Source organism: Rhipicephalus sanguineus, chromosome 4 (genome assembly GCF_013339695.2).
Source record: "Rhipicephalus sanguineus isolate Rsan-2018 chromosome 4, BIME_Rsan_1.4, whole genome shotgun sequence".
NCBI lineage: Eukaryota > Metazoa > Arthropoda > Arachnida > Ixodida > Ixodidae > Rhipicephalus > Rhipicephalus sanguineus.
In genome coordinates this window covers 152923357-152939402 of record NC_051179.1, presented here as the reverse complement: position 1 = coordinate 152939402, position 16046 = coordinate 152923357, and the positions used below count along the sequence as shown (strand labels likewise).

Below are 16046 nucleotides of genomic sequence, written 5' to 3'. Positions count from 1 at the left end.
GAGGCAGGGACTGAATGTTTTTGATTACGGCACGTACCGGTACTTTCTGTACTGTTGCACAAAAACGCTACACGAAGAATTTCAGCACGCAGCGCTCGGGCCTGCCACGCACGAACGGCCTGGTAAACGTCTGCTTGCAACATTTTACTGCGTGCGAACCGCAATATGCGCGCTACGTTTACGCCGGGACTACAAATCCGAGCAGAAGCGAACCACCGCGGAGAGCACGCCGCGGGGCGTCTGCTGTTTTGTGCCCCCCATACCGGTTTGTTTGCCCCATAAATCTGACGTCACCTCCGCAACACTTTTCGCAATGTATTGGGATACGATAGGGCCTCTCCTTAGTTTTTCCTTCCTCCATGGTGACATGGTATACTATATAAAACCGTAGTCCAACCCAAAGAGAACATCAAGTACTTCTGCGTTTTTTAGACGACAAAATTTTTGTCATGCATATTACATTGTGTAGCTGCAGCGTTACATTTGAACCCTAAACGTCCTGGCAAGCCTTACTGGAAGTACCGATGTCACTTTACCAAAAATAACATTTTTTGAGGCAAGGTGAACGCAAGCCCAACGTTTACGTTAGCCGATAATGAACGTTTACAGTATGCTTCGACCAAACTCCGGCTGGAACGGCTATCTCGCAGAACGTTGTAGACCGTGTCCGGTATTCCGGTTAGCGACTGCAGTAACGCATTCAGGGTCTTGGTATACTCGCATTTATAGAAACGACATTTCTTTTGCCCGAGTAGTGTTGTTTCATTTTTTTAGGAAAAACATGTGAAGAGGCAACACACTTGCAATTAAGGGCGCTGCGAAAATTCGCACCAGCAGTGAACTAAGATACACTTGGTTACTGCAATAATAGCCATGTCTGCGTTAGAGGTGTGCACGGGCTCCGGGTAGCCCGAAAGCCCGACCCGGCCCGCGGGCCGGGCTCGGGCGGGCCGACGTATTTTCACCTCGGGCCCGGGCCGGGCTCGGGCTACTTGGAGTTTTAGCGGGCCGGGCTCGGGCCCGGCGCAAAGCCCGACTCAAGCCCGAAATACAGAGAATGAGCGGGAATTGTTTTCCAGCCCGCATACAGCGCCTTTTCCGCGACCGCCCTTTACAGCGTTTCCTTGCAAATGCAGTTGTTCAGCGAGTGGAGCGAGAGTGGTGAGAATGTAGCAGTTACAAAAGATGAGCTCTCCGATTATCTATCTATGGAATCGCCATCCTGTCCACCTGAAGTTTTATTCTTCTGAAAAAACAAGCTGCAGAGATATCCCAAGCTGGCCAGGCTGGCAAAAAAATATATTAGCAATTCCGGTGACGAGTGCAAGCAGCGAACGTAACTTCAGTTCGGCGGGCTACATAATGCGAAAGCGCCGCACTTCGTTGAAGCCGGAATCGTTGGACTGCTTGCTGTTTTTGCACGACAGTTTGTAATCTGTGAAATAGAGACTGTTCGTCGTGTGTCGTTTGATCATATTTGATATGCTCAATAAAATGACAAATTACCGGAAAACGATGTTTCGTTTTCGCAGCGAACCTTCAAAAAGCCGGGCCGGGCCCGGGATTGTGTTTTCGTACGTCGGGCCGGGCCGGGCGGGCTCGCAGCCCTTTGCCGTCGGGCTCGGGCGGGCCTTCGACAAAGTCAGCGGGCCCGGGCCGGGCTCGGGCTCGGAAATACGGCCCGTGCACAGCTCTAGTCTGCGTTTGCATGGGTGATGTCTCCGACGCGTGATGGCGCCAGTGGTCCTGCCGCGTAGTGACCAGCCTGTGACAGGACGCAAAAGCGTACAAGTTCGCAAACGAACTAAAGCTTTACCTTCCCGCACACCACAACGTTACACGGACATCAAAACGAATTACTAAATCGGTTTGTACTGACAAATTGATTTTCGAGAGCCCTGTTAATTTCACGATCATGAGTTCACTTTAAAATATTGTGAAGATCTAATTTTTTATTTCCGCGCCGAAACCCTAGCACCTGAAAGTCGGTGTGACGTCACAAATTTGACAACCCGACATTTATTGATCATTACCGATAAGAAATTATGTAAAGCCCAGCAGACGTCATTAAAATCCATGACGTCACAGCGAGTTCCGCGGGAGCTAGAAGGCGGCGCAACGAACTGCTCTCTCTCTTTTTTTTGCGTGTGCTTTTAATACATCGACCCAACAAGAAACGCAAGTTAGCGAGGAGAAAAGCTATTCAAGAATTTCACGTCTCGTGCATGTGGTCTGAAAAACTAACTTCATCGGTACAAGAGCTCAATCAGACGTTGCTTTGTGCGCTATTGAAAGCGTGGCGAGAACGATACTGCAGCCACGGCTCCAGCAGAGAGGAAGAAAAATAAATCAGAATATGGAGCGCCTCGATACGACCGTTTGCTGACGTCGCGAAAAGAAACACACGCGGACGAGGGCAGAGTCGCTTGCGATACCCGTGGCGCCATCTGTGAGAAAGGCAAGGAAACGAAACCGGGAACAACGCCGCCCCCGAGACGAGCGCGCACATACGCCGAAACTCTCGGAGGCCTACACTTCGCAGCAGCCTCGTTTCGGTAGCGCGGGAACGCAGAAACGCCGAAGCACTCGTCTATTAATGCACATTACGGCGCTTATTAACGAAGCGTTAAAACTCGGAATGTATCAACTATGGTGGCTTAAAAAAAAAAAAACTATGTACGGTGTTGTTCGGCTTTCTGGTAGCTGAAATGTTGCGAGGAATCGGGAGAAAGAAACGCCGTAAACAGGCCATCCACGCAAAACACTTATATTATCTAGCCACGCCACCATCACACCCATAACAACCGCGTTTTAACCGTGCGACTAGGCTAGCACGTTTTAAAAGTTGCCCGAACAATCAAACGTATACTGGCTCAGTTATACAGACCGACGCAGGTGGACGGATGTTTTCCCACCTGGCACGTTTTACATGTGGCGTGAGGAAAACGAACGAAACACGGGGATCATAACAAAACAAGTCTATTGTTAAAATTTGCATACAGGAAGACAAGGACGTCAATGCACCGGTGAAATGTGGCATATAAACTAGCTCCTGTAAAATGTTTAAAGAAACGGTAGTGGAAAGCCCGACAGGCTGAGTCCACACGCAGTCTCCACTAACTTCAAAAATGCAAAAATAAAATTGCAGCTCAGAACGTCGACGCTTCAAAACTTGCAGCTGTCTTAGTCGGTGCGATACAGCTGTCTTAGTAGTACAAAACAAAGGTCTGCAGTTCATCCGTAAGTCCTAGGAACAGGTGTTGGCATACTGTTCGAACAAAGTAAGCTTAAGCTTTTTACAACAATCTGATGAGGAATGAAACCAGCACACATACAGACCAAAGAAAGGAGTACCACACTACACACATGAAGATAAGAACACTCACGTATTAAGGCTTTGCTTATAAAAAGATGTACCAGTAGGTCCTAATAAAGTAAGCATGGAAAATGATTTGGATATGTTCAAAAAAAGTTATTTTTTTGCACACAGGTGCTGTTTTAGCTGTGCTGTGATCGTTATCTTCTAGTTTTGCTAGTTGGGGTTAATCTTCACAAAAATTAGTGAAGTGTCACACTCTTTTCCTTGGTCTGTGTATCTGTGTGCACCTTGCCCACTTTTTACAGTGAAAACATACAAACTTGCCCAGCTTACTGTTCTATAATTAAACTGGACCTTCGTCCCTGACGACTAATGCAGAATCTTGTCATTACGTGTACGTGCTTGGAATGCATGCCCACTTACATGAGCTGTACGCCAGGTCCGTTTAAACTGCAAGTATCTTGGCGTTGGGTAACGGGTATGGTTAATAAATATGTTCACAGCCGTATGAAAAAGTCCAACACTCTGCTTCAGCGTCGCATGTCACAATCTGTTGATTACACAAACAGTGGCATGTAAATCACTTGTCACCAAAAAACACAGTTATCAAAAACGCACACAAGGATACTTACACAAAAATGAAAATGCTAAGCAGTTAGGTACACATGTTAGTATGGTACACAAGAATGCTTTTGGCGTAATTCTGCTTGATTGTAGAACATTTGTCCATGTTCACCATGCCCAAAAACCTTTCGAAGACTGCTAACAATGGCCAAAAGGAACTAACGTTGAACACACGTGGCTGTCAGATAATGAAGGACAAAATATCTCAATATCTGCGCTGCTCAAATCGGCCTTGAATCAATGAAGACAATGAACGCAACTATCTGCAGGCCTCACCGCTAAAACAAATAGTGGCCCTAACTAATTATGTAAGAATTCTCTTCGAAGCCTTCCCAAATGGAAGCTTGCAATTCTTATCACCAAAAGATAAGTGTGCAGGGCACCCCATGATTTGAATGGAGCCCACCAACTTTCAAGTGGACATTCAATGCCCAAGTGCACAAATGGTAGCACAAAGGATCTGCAGATCAGAGGTAAGAGAAACATGAATGCAATAAAACGTCTGTATTGTGAGATACAAAGCTGAAGAGAGAGCTGACAACAATTATCTCAGTCCAACAGTCAGTGTAACTACGGGGGAAATGAATAGTTAGGAAAATGAACACAGAATCGCAAACAACTTGGTGGTTTTAATAAAAACCTTTTGGATTCATATCTTCCAGTACACCACATAACAGCGCTCAGGAGTAGTTCCAAGAACACGCCGAATGCATTACTAAGACTTGTGAAAAATGTAGGACAAGCACTGCCGGGAACACGCCTCTGAAACAATACAGTTAGCGTCCCTCAGAAGTGGACAAAAAGGAGTCCGGTTAAGCGTCGTTTGACCTAAACGAAATGCCCGAGAAAGGTTTGTAGCGCAAAGTACCTCGTGGGATGCTTCTGTACACTCCACAGGTCCATGATCAGACTAACATGCTAATCTGACATGCGGGACCAAGAAAACACACCCGTACAATGCTCCTAAGAAGCAATAAGCCATGCTTCCAGACCCTGCACTCTTGACAATGTGTAGTAACTACCAACTGCGAGATGCCTTCTGATAGTCCTCGTTATAGCCCACACAACCGGAGCTGTGCAGTGAGATGCCTGCAAGGGAATAAATCACTCAATTAAGGGCCCCATACTAAGTTGGGAATTTGTAATGAGATAAGCACAGCATGTGGTGGCCACACATTACGCGGCAACAGCTCTGCCTGCGCACCGTTTCCTTCCGAGGCCCATCTATCATCTCCACGACATCATGATTCCCACGATTGTGTGTGCTGCAGTGCTACTAAAGTGCAAAGCTGTTTCATTAAAGCCAAAAATAAAGGAAGCTGATAGTGGCAGAAAATAATGAGTTATCACTCACATGATGATGTTGGCATTACTTTCTCAATATGACTGATACTTTCCTTGTTAAGACACTGCTGTAAGTCACTGCCATCAGTAACCGGTGCAGTATCGGAGTACAAACTAACGAAACGTGCCAGACGTACATGACATGGTAAGCCGTCCTAATGGCTTGAGTGAAAGCCACCCGAGTGATGAAGACAGAAGGTTTCAGTCGGCACGTGAGAAGCGTAAAGCCACAGAAAATGCTAATGCAATCATTTTTCTAGTCGTGCAACTGTCCAGGTCTGATGCAGACCCTTCACCAAGCTCACTTTACTTAACAAGCTCATTTTGTGGGCCTGCCAGAGAATGTGGCAAGCTGACAGCCACAACTTGCAACTCTCGACAGAGAGCCGAGCTAGCTTGCAAAATTTGTGGTTAGTAAAGTTCAGTGCGAAACTGAAAGAGTAACAAAAAGGACAACACAGATGCCAATTATCAGCTGAAAGGTTGTAGCGTAATAAATGAGAATAAAGAACCTTCTGAAATGTATGTGAACTTAAAACTCACACAGCAATAGACGGCGCAGCTGTGAAAATTATAATCAAGCTATAACGTCGTTTTCCAGGTTCTAGAGGTCTGGTTTCGGCACAGCAAGAAACGTGCCAATGACTTTGCAAATGCTTGCGTTTTCAAACACTTCAGTATATCTGAGCTTAAGGTGGCGGTCCCACTCCGGCGAACCCCCCTCCGCATTTTACGCATTGTTTGCGGATGCACTGTGCTCGCTGCGCTTGACAAATAAATATTAATTGTAATAATTCAAAAAGCTTATGATCTCCGCTTTCTAATGACACCTGGTGCTAATGCCTGTTCGGAAGCGTTACCTAATAGCAATGAAAATAGTGTGAGCAACAAAAGGCATTTTCGTTGTACAAGCCTCGGTTGTACTGCCAGTACGGCGAAACTGTTCAACATAACAAGACCAAATTTACCGTGCCTTTAGAAGAAGTGCTATTCAAGGTTTCTATGAAGAGATATTAGCCATAAAGTAATTAGTAATTTATTTACGCTCCAATGAAAATAGGCAAAATATTAAAAGTTTTTGTGAGAATATCTTTTTTACTTTTCAAAGCAGAACGATAATATTTAGTGGCTACGTAGACTACATTACACTTATTTTCCATGCGAAGTTGCTTTGTGTTCTGACGAAAACTTGATGAATTATTATTGTGACAATGCGGCAGTTTATGGCTGTACTTGGTCACGCATTACCGATGAAGCGACAAAACTATACAAGCTGATACTGTGAACTTCTACATAATGAAGAAGCAAGGCCCTTTCTATGATTCTATGAAGAGAAAATTCCTTTATCTTTATTAGGGAACCTGCAAGACAGCAGTGAATTTACGTAATTTTCCTGCTGACCAGTCCCGTAGAAACTCGCTTTTTTTTTTTTCTTTTAGACGCTAATTGCCAACGAGTATTGCACATTAGTAGATGCATATTGTGTCTTTTATCTACTTGTGCTCACTAACTTCACCACTCATTGCTTCAAACAAAATATTTTCAATGAATCATAAGTCTCACAGGCGTTTTTTGGTGGTAGCTCCATCTATGAAATGAAACATCAAGTTGCTTTATGCGAGTTCAAGCGTTCGCCAAAAGTGGCGCAATTAAACATAATAAAACGGGTAGAACAGGCATGAATTATATCTCCAGGCCTCATAGTTTGCTTCACTAGCTAAGTCTAGTCGCCGCGCGTAACAAACGCCAACCGTAAAAGGAGGAGGGCTTAGTGATAATCCCTTTCCACTCGCCCCACGTCATCAGGTGGGGCGGTCTCATCAAGCGGCAAATGGTTTCGGTATGCAGGAAGATTGCGCGTTCGTCACGCGTTCTTAGAACCAGTGTTCCCCGGCACGTCTTTAGTAATGTGCATCTCTTTGTGGTTCAGCTGCTCGTGTTTTGCGTTCCTTTGAGTGTTTTCGTGCCTGTGAGGTTCGAAATTGTGAAAGGAAGGACGCTGACATGCCGTGTGAATGATACGTATGTAGCGCCGCTTCAAAGGGGACACGATGGTGAACGTATGAAAGCTTGTCATTACCGGAATTTTCAAAGTATGCCTGTCGAGCACTGTGCCGACAACTTCCACTGACCAGTAGTGGTAAGTTGTACCCAATCAGGTAATTACATCCTAGTTGCAACGATGCGACAGAAGCGAGACTTTGTTGAAGATGCAGAACGTTCTAGTCAACGTGGCAGAATATTCAATGTACGGAACCCTGGAAAAGTTATATTGTGCTTTGTGAAAAGACGCACTCACTTCGGATAAGGCGATCACTGTCTTTGCCACTAATGAGCGCTACGGTGTCAGGAAACAGTTCGACTGAGGAGGACTACTCTACCTAGTGATAACGCTGTTGCGCACTGCTACTTTGTCGTAAAGCGGCTTGCTGCGTAGCCAGAACTACTACTAATGATCGGATAACAACTAGTTCGTAGCAAAGTACAAGGCGGACAGTGCAATGTCTGGTCAACGAAGAATAACCTGACTTAGACGCACGTGAGAGTGGCCACATGAACAAAACAGTGTCGATACATATGCTACTGACGAACATTTTGTTGAAAAACTTTTGCGGCAACCTAAATGGAAAACTTGTCAATGGTGCCTGTAAGTCAAAATAAAGGAAAACCACAGCTTTCCACAACAAATAAGTGTATTCATGCTTTTATAGAACAAGCATAAATAAAAACTGGATTCTGTAAAAGCCTACATGACCGGTCATGTAAGCCCCCAAGGCGACCCTGTCCAGCTCTGACCCAGTGCAGCAACAAGCCCTGGTCGACCGTCATGCCCGGGCGGCGGCAAGAGCCAATGGTCTTCCGGACTAGGAGGCCCACCCCCAATAGCGACTTATTTCTACCAATAAATGTTGTATTCTCTCCCTCCCAAGGGGGGGGGGGGGCGCCCAGCCCCCTCGTGTGCACGCCTACACTGGCCGATGTACCTATACTCAGTTTCATACAATACATGCAACGCTGTGGAAGCTATACAAGAAGTTCAGTCAGCAGTATGTGTGACTACGCGCGTCTTGCGCCTGGCTTTCATCGTTGTAAACGCTCGTGCGAGACGACCACGAACGCGCCTGCACAGCGTCGCGAAAGGTTACAAATGAGAACAAAGAGGGGTCATTCCAAGTGAAACGTCCCAGCCCAAAATTCGACCACCAGCGATGCTATTGAAAAAAATTGAGCTAGAAGGCATTTATGTGAGAGTGATTTTAGTAGAGTATTTTCGTTCAGAAAAATTATCTGGTCACGTGACGGCCTTTTGAAAATTCCGGCGAGATGGAAAAGTTGGGTGGGAATATATTACGCGTGCTCATCCTTGACACTGGGTACAATGGCACATTGTGTTTTAAACCATTCTATTGTCATTTTTCTTTCACGTGACGTCACAAGAGAAGCCATATATTAATTTTCCGGCTTAAATAGGCTTAGCAAAGAAGCAAGAAAACGTGCAAATTCAGACAATTTTCGTAAAACCGGCGGCAATGTTTCAGCCGCAAAAATTTTATAGCTGTTTTACCAGTCAACGTAGTATCTGCTAAAAATATTTTTAACCTTTGTAAGCTAGCGTTTATTGAGATAAATGCTTGCAAAGTTGACAAAAAATGACTTTTTGGGGAGATTCACTCGTAAATTAAGCATTGAGGCCCTCTAGATAAAAAATATGTGAGAGGGTTCTTTATACGGTCCAATGTCTTCTCTTGTGATGTGGAAATTTTTATTCCTGTAAATTTTGTTTAAAACGAAAAAATAATTTTTGATGTCCACAACCAATGTCACTGGTAGGCGCTGGCAAACAGAATCGCTTTCCGTGATTTTAGGTAAATTATTGCGATTGATACTTGGTTAGTTCTGTAGCTCATATTATTTAAGACCTTGTTAGCTTATTTGCACTGGTTTGAGCATTGTCAGCCTTGTTTTAGGTATGTATATATTGACCATGAGGCATCAGACAGTAGATGGACGACATGCCGGGCCCCTAAAGGGCTACATGCTTAAAATAGAAATAACGTTTTGAACTTTTGCTACCATGAGGAGGACCACAACCTATAAGAAGAGTGGAACTTCCTTGTCACTTCCCATGTCAAAAGCGCATGCGACGATGTTGGCGGCCCACTGAAACATCCGGCAGCAAGAGCAAGTCTACGAAGGCCATATGGTGGTCAGATTCCGCCACCACATGCTTTCTTTGGCTGGACCAAAAGTAATGTAAAGAGTGTTACAGTGATTTGGTTGCCACATTGCAAAATTCAAGAAAGTAGAACCCAGCTCGCTCAGAGATTCGCCATGGTGATCTCTGTCAAAGGGACCCGACAACTGTACCATTTCGAACCGCCTACTCCTTCAACACTGTCCGCCGCGGTGGTGTAACAGTTACGGTATTCGGCTGATGACCCAAAGGTCGCGGGTTTGATCCCGGCCTCGGCGTTCGCTTTTCGATAGAGGCAAAATGCTAGAGGCCGTGTACTGTGGGATTTCAGTGCATGTTAAAGAACACCAGATGGTAGAAATTTCCGGAGCCCTCTACTATGGCGTGCCTCATAATCATGTCTTGGTTTTGGCACTTAAAACACCAGATACTGTTATTACTTTTTTCAGAACAACGTGTTGGGATTATATCATTCTCCAACACTCATGAACTTCAAGTGAGAAAGCCCGTATGAATGACATGTGTCCGTGTTTGCACGCCCTGTCTCTTTTTAGAATGACAAGGTGGCCTACTTTGGCATTAACGATTAAGGTGTAGAAAATGCGACCAGAGGACGGCACATCGGAAAACAATTGGCCTGAACAACAAGAAATTTACGTTTTCAAGCCATAATTTCCTTTTGCAAGTGTTGGTAAACCATGAAACGCTGTTCTCATGCTAGTGTGAAACACCCCGAGAGCAGGAAATCATGTGATTCACACATCTGCGTGGCATAAAATGAAGCAGAGTCAGCCAATAAATACCACTGACAAACGCTGATGCCCATGCTGTGCTCGTCTGCCTGACTTCCCCCTAGTGCCAAGAAAGCCAGTTATGAAGGCACGAAAGTAAGCTAATTCCGATATGCGTATACACTGATGCGAAATCACGCTGCCATAGTTTGCTTGAAACACTAACGGAGCCCTCATGCAAGCCCAAAAAATCGCTGAGAAAAAGCACGCGTTCTGCAGAAAAGACAGACATCGGTAGTGCATTCCAGTGACATTGGTTGTGGACGTCAAAAATTATTTTTTCGCTTTAAACAAAATTTACAGGAATAAAAATTTCCACATCACAAGAGAAGACGTTGGAGCATATAAAGAACCCTTTCACATATTTTTATCACGAGGGCCTCAATGCTTAATTTACGAGTGAATCTCCCCAAAAAGTCATTTTTTGTCAACTTTGCAAGCATTTATCTCAATAAACGCTAGCTTACAAAGGTTAAAAATATTTTAGCAGATACTACGTTGACTGGTAAAACAGCTATAAAATTTGTGCGGCTGAAACATTGCCGCCGGTTTTACGAAAATTGTCTGAATTCGCACGTTTTCATGCTTCTTTGCTAAGCCTATTTAAGCCGGAAAATAATTATATGGTTTTTCTCGTGACGTCACGTGCAAGAAAAATGACAATAGAATGGTTTAAAACACAATGTGCCATTGTACCCAGTTTCAAGGGTGAGCACGCGTAATATATTCCCACCCAACTTTTCCATCTCGCCGGAATTTTCAAAAGGCCGTCACGTGACCAGATAATTTTTCTGAACGAAAATACTCTGCTAAAATCACTCTCACATAGTTACCTTCTAGCTCAATTTTTTTCAATAGAATCGCTGGTGGTCGAATTTTGGGCTGGGACGTTTCACTTGGAATGACCCAGAGACGAAAATAACGGGGAGTCTTGCCCTCCAACGCGCAAACCATCTTGGTTTATTACTGTTCCCAAGAGAGAAAAAAATCATGCCTTACATGGAAAAATCATTGTCTTCTTCCTCACGCAAACGCATTCATTGTCAGACGTCTCGCTGGCAGAAGCATGTGTTCTAGGAGGTTCTAACTCCGGTAATTAGTGGTAGTCATGTGTTCGACTGATCATCAAGATGTACTTTATTTTGGTAACCGTTTATTGCAGTTTGAGAGGATGAAATTTCGCAGATAACTCTCGAATTATAATTTGCTGAAATCTGTCTGTCCATTTTTTCCTCCTCCAATTGTAATAAGCAAAAGCACCCCCCCCCCCCCCACACACACACACAAAAGACATGCGCTCGCGCGATGCTATAACCATAGAGTTTCCTAAAATGACCTAGAGGGAACTCTGGCGCTGCGATCGTTCAACCACCATGGGAATGATGGGTAGTACACGGATTTGCCTAGTCTTCGTGCTTGTGGGCTTCGAACGCACTTGTGGCTTTGTTTATTGCTGTTTTCTGGTCTCTTTCGGATAAAAGAATGGATCGTTGTGAACTTCGTGACCAGATTTGAATCGGTGAGCCTAAAGAAGTTAAAGTGGTGAAGTGAAACTGCTGACTTTTGCTGAACTTCGTTTTGTGACAAAGCGGATGCAGGCGACGCGGAGCCAAACGGAGCCGAAAGAACGAAGTTTAGACAAATCCGTGTACTACCCATGATTCCCATGCTGGCTGAAGCGCGATGCATTGCAGCTCCCATAGACACTAGCGCCAGAGTTCCCTCTAGTAAGTATTGTAGGAAACTCTATGGCTATAACAGTCACTGGCACGGTCGCTAAAATGAGCCAAAATGATTGTTTTAGTAGCGGCCGTGCAATTCCACTGAAACGCTACGAAGCGTTTGATTGATGTTTTGTTCAATACTATTTCACTGAGGCACATTATATTATGTGAGTGAGTGCGTTAGTGAGAGCGTAGCGCGTGCGTGTGGGTGAGAGCGTGTGTGTGTGCGTGTGTGAGTGCACGCTGTTGTACGCACCAGTGTGCGTGTGTGTGCGTGTTTCTTTTTTCTTTTGTTCTCAAGCGATTGTATTTAGACGCTGCGCTGTCCTTTCTCAAGGGCTGCAATAGGAAGCGAGCGTTTGTCCTTACAAACTGGGGCACTTATCGTCATGTCGTTGAAACGACGCCAACAGTTGGCCCCGATTGTAGGTGAAAGACGCCGTCCGCGTTTGTGCTCTTTGCTTTTTGTCGGCCGATTTCCGTCACCTAGCGTGACATATAACATATAAAACACGCGCGAGGCGACGCTGACCATACTTGCGCGCGCAATTTTCTCGCTTTCTGCAAACGTGGATGAGTGGCGTCGTCTGTTGTCGTTTTTCGAACTATTGGCAAGATGGTGGTAGTGGAACCACCACCTTAAGCATAGTCTGAGCCATAACTGATGAGGTTCCCGTATATGTCGTGCTTGTTAGAAAATAAAACAGGTGTTGTCTGAAACTTCATCAAATGTGAGCTGTTTTAGTGGCAGCACACGACTCTGGGGTCCTTTGTTTCAGCTCTGAACAATGTGGACATGATACTGCTGTGCATGTTTGAAGTGTACTGCTCTCCATGGTAGGTCAGTGACTGTGGCTTTGCACTGCCGAGCTCAAAGTCACGGTTACGATCCTGGCTGTGGCAACTAAAATGTTTCGAAGCGGATGAAATGCAAGAATGCTCATGTACTTATATTTAGGCACACGTTGGACTGATAACCGGTGGTCAGTTAGGGCAACAGAATGGATACGAAGGGATGGCAAGTGCAACCAAGCACTTGTCGCCTCCGCCTCACTTCATCTTTGTTGTTTGCGCTGCTTCAACCTAAAATGGAACCACATCAACTAGCCCAGTTCTCAACCTTGCAACCAAGAAGGGCAGGGGTGATGAAATTAAGAAGTTCAGAGGTATAATATGGAATCTGCTCTTGCAAGACAGGGCAAATGGGAGATAAATGCCCCTGCAGTGGGTGCAGAATCGGCCGAGGATGACCTCAGAATAACGTCAGATGTTTAATATCAACCTCTACCCTCCCCTTACAAAATATGTATCCTAGTGGTTCTGAAACAAACGACCAAGAAAAGGTCATTAATTTAAATAAAATTTACTGTGAACAACACTTCCTAGGCTACATGCATACGGCGTATAAAATGGAGCCAACAAAACGATGCGCCATCTGCACAATCATAAAGCGCTGCTGGACAGAAAATGCAGTGTCTTGACTAAAGCCCCGCTTTGTACACAATACAACGCCTTTGAAGATTCCAAACACTGATGGAATATCTCGGACTTACCCTGTAGCACTTATTTTTCTTCCTGCAGAAAAAAAAAATGAACTGTGCTTATCATGATGACACTACATGTACAATCCTGCGAGGAATATGTTTTTGATGTTACTTACAGAACACCCTCTGTTCCACTGTAGCACGTTTTTTCTAATTAAATTTTTCTTACACAATATATTTGTGTGGCTACCTAATTTAAACAGATCGAGTAACTAGAAAAAAAAAATGAAACACCACATTTTTTTTAGTGTGAAAGTCAGAATTTTGTGCTTTCTCAGAAATAGTCTTATATAAACATTCTTCATTGCACTTTAAGCGGTATTCACACGAGGGAGAAATCCACGGGGGATAAAGGCAGAGCTTGGCGATGTAGGCCAGTGGACAGGGAGACCACACTACTCTGGCGGCTTGTACAAGGCTATTGAGATGTGCGCTGCTGCCTTTCGCAGAATGCGCGTAAAAAAAATAAAGGACATGCTTTTGTTGTTGCAAGCCTCGACAGAAAAAAAAGTGCCATTCTTCGCGAGGTCATTGACGGCAGCTTTTTTTTTTTTTTCGCTCTGCTGGAGAAATTGTGCACAGCCTTTCGGATCAGTGAACTTTGGTTCTAATCTGTGAGACTTTGGTCGTGTGGTCGAGCAATAGGAACTGAAATGAAGAGGCATTCGATGTTGGTCGGCTTTGCGTTAACGAAGAAGTGTAGTCACCATAGTTTTTCTTTTTCACGAGAACGGAAGATAGGTCGCCTCTTGATGCTTGACAGAGGTCTCTAAAATTACGTATAATGAGCCGGAGCCTTCTCCATGAGAACTATGTAGTGTGCAAGAGCAAGTGACGTACATTCCAGCATTATCCAGCATTATCACTGGCACTTCAGTAAGTTCCAGAATGTGATCTTTCACATTGTGCACGCAATCTCATTAGAATCGAGTGTATGTCAAACAACTCTGTGGCCCCATCAAACAACCTGCAGCTTTTGAAATACTTGCACAAGAGCAGTCAGATGCTATTTCCAAAATTAAATTCTAGAGCACAATACCTGACACCTACTTTGAATTCTTCTACAGTGAGGTAGCATCTGGGCCGTAACACTGCCAGACTTCTTTTTTTTGTATGTACTACCAGCTACGTTTCCCAGGTTCGACTTACTGCCCTTTGAAGTTGCACTATTATGGTGTCTAATCTTAACTATTTGTCACGCGAAAAAGTTCCTTGACGTACACTGTCAATTTTTATGAAAGGGGACACGCGAGCGGGTGGCGTGTGGCAACCAGAGCAACCACAGCCTCTTTTCGCATCATCTAGTGGCGAGCAAAAGAACAGCCATGCGTGATATGCAACCGGCTGCAAGATCGCAGCGCCTTCCCCTTTGAAGGCGATTAGCCAAGCGGCCGGGCCAACGGCGTGTCATCCGCTGCTTGTAAATTCCACTTGGCAAGCGAGCGCGCTCGAAACAGGGAAGCTCTGCCACTTGGCGTTCACGCGTTACGCTTCAGCTGATTATAGCGATTTAAGCGACAGCGGTCCACTCAGGTGAACCTTTGTTAATGGTTTGCCGGCGACTTTTGCAAAGCGCGCTGGTGGGCTGGTCTTTACTCGGACTCTCAGCGGGCGACCTTTGGGTTCTCATCAAGGAGGAGTGGGAGAAGCTGAGAAGGGACACGTCCCTAACGGCCGATCTGTATGAATCCCTATCACCTTGAGCGGCAGCTGCCCTGGCCGCGAATGATGACGCCACTAATTATTGACAAATGTCGCAGTGGTACTTCTTTCCGTTAATGTCAAAAGCAAAAAGACAATTGCCGTGTGTTTTTCACTTTCAATGAACGCATTGAAAATATTTCTTTTCATGATTCATGGTCAGGTCATTTATGTTAGTTATAAATATCGATGAAACTGTCCGCAACCACTAGGAGACTGTTTCTCCTTCTGTTTCCTATGCAGCACTACCTTGCACTGTCATCACGGCCCCAGCCACAATCACACATGGCTTTAAATCATCGAGCGCGGACAAACTAGTATTTTGTCTTGGCAGGGTAGTTGGATTGCATGCAGAAGAAATTTTTCCACAGCATTCAATGAGAGATTTCAGAACACCAAACCAACAAGAAAACGTTAACCTGAGTGCACCCCTGTCGCTTAAATCGCTCTAAATCAGCTGAAGCGTAATGCGTCAAAGCCAAGCGGCAGAGCTTCCCCGTTTCGAATGAGCTCGCTTGCCAAGTGGAATTTACAAGCAGCGGATGACACGCCACTGGCCCGGCCACTTGGCTAATCGCCTTCAAAGGGGAAGGCGCTGCAATCTTGCAGCCGGTTGCATATCACGCATGACCGTTCTTTTGCTCGCCACTAGATGATGCGAAAAGAGACTGTGGTTGCTGTCGCTCCCGCTTGAAGGCGCTGCAAGCAGCCGCCGGAGCGCGCAGGCCGCCCGCTCGCGTGTTCCCTTTCATAAAAATTGACAGTGTACATAAAGCAAGCGGTGCATTGACCGTGTTCAGAATG

General features: G+C 45.1%; 1 protein-coding gene across 4 annotated transcripts in view; it reads right to left on the bottom strand.

Moving 5' to 3' along the window:
* Nucleotides 1-16046, bottom strand: part of LOC119390813 (A-kinase anchor protein 1, mitochondrial) — a 115201-nt gene that overhangs the window by 89763 nt on the left and 9392 nt on the right. Inside the window, exon 2 of one of the 4 annotated variants that reach the window (XM_037658509.2) lies at nucleotides 3743-3869. The exons of the other annotated variants lie outside the window; for them this stretch is intronic. The gene's annotated coding sequence lies outside the window, so the exon portion shown is untranslated. The remainder of the gene's footprint in view (nucleotides 1-3742; nucleotides 3870-16046) is intronic. 4 annotated transcript variants of the gene reach the window in all.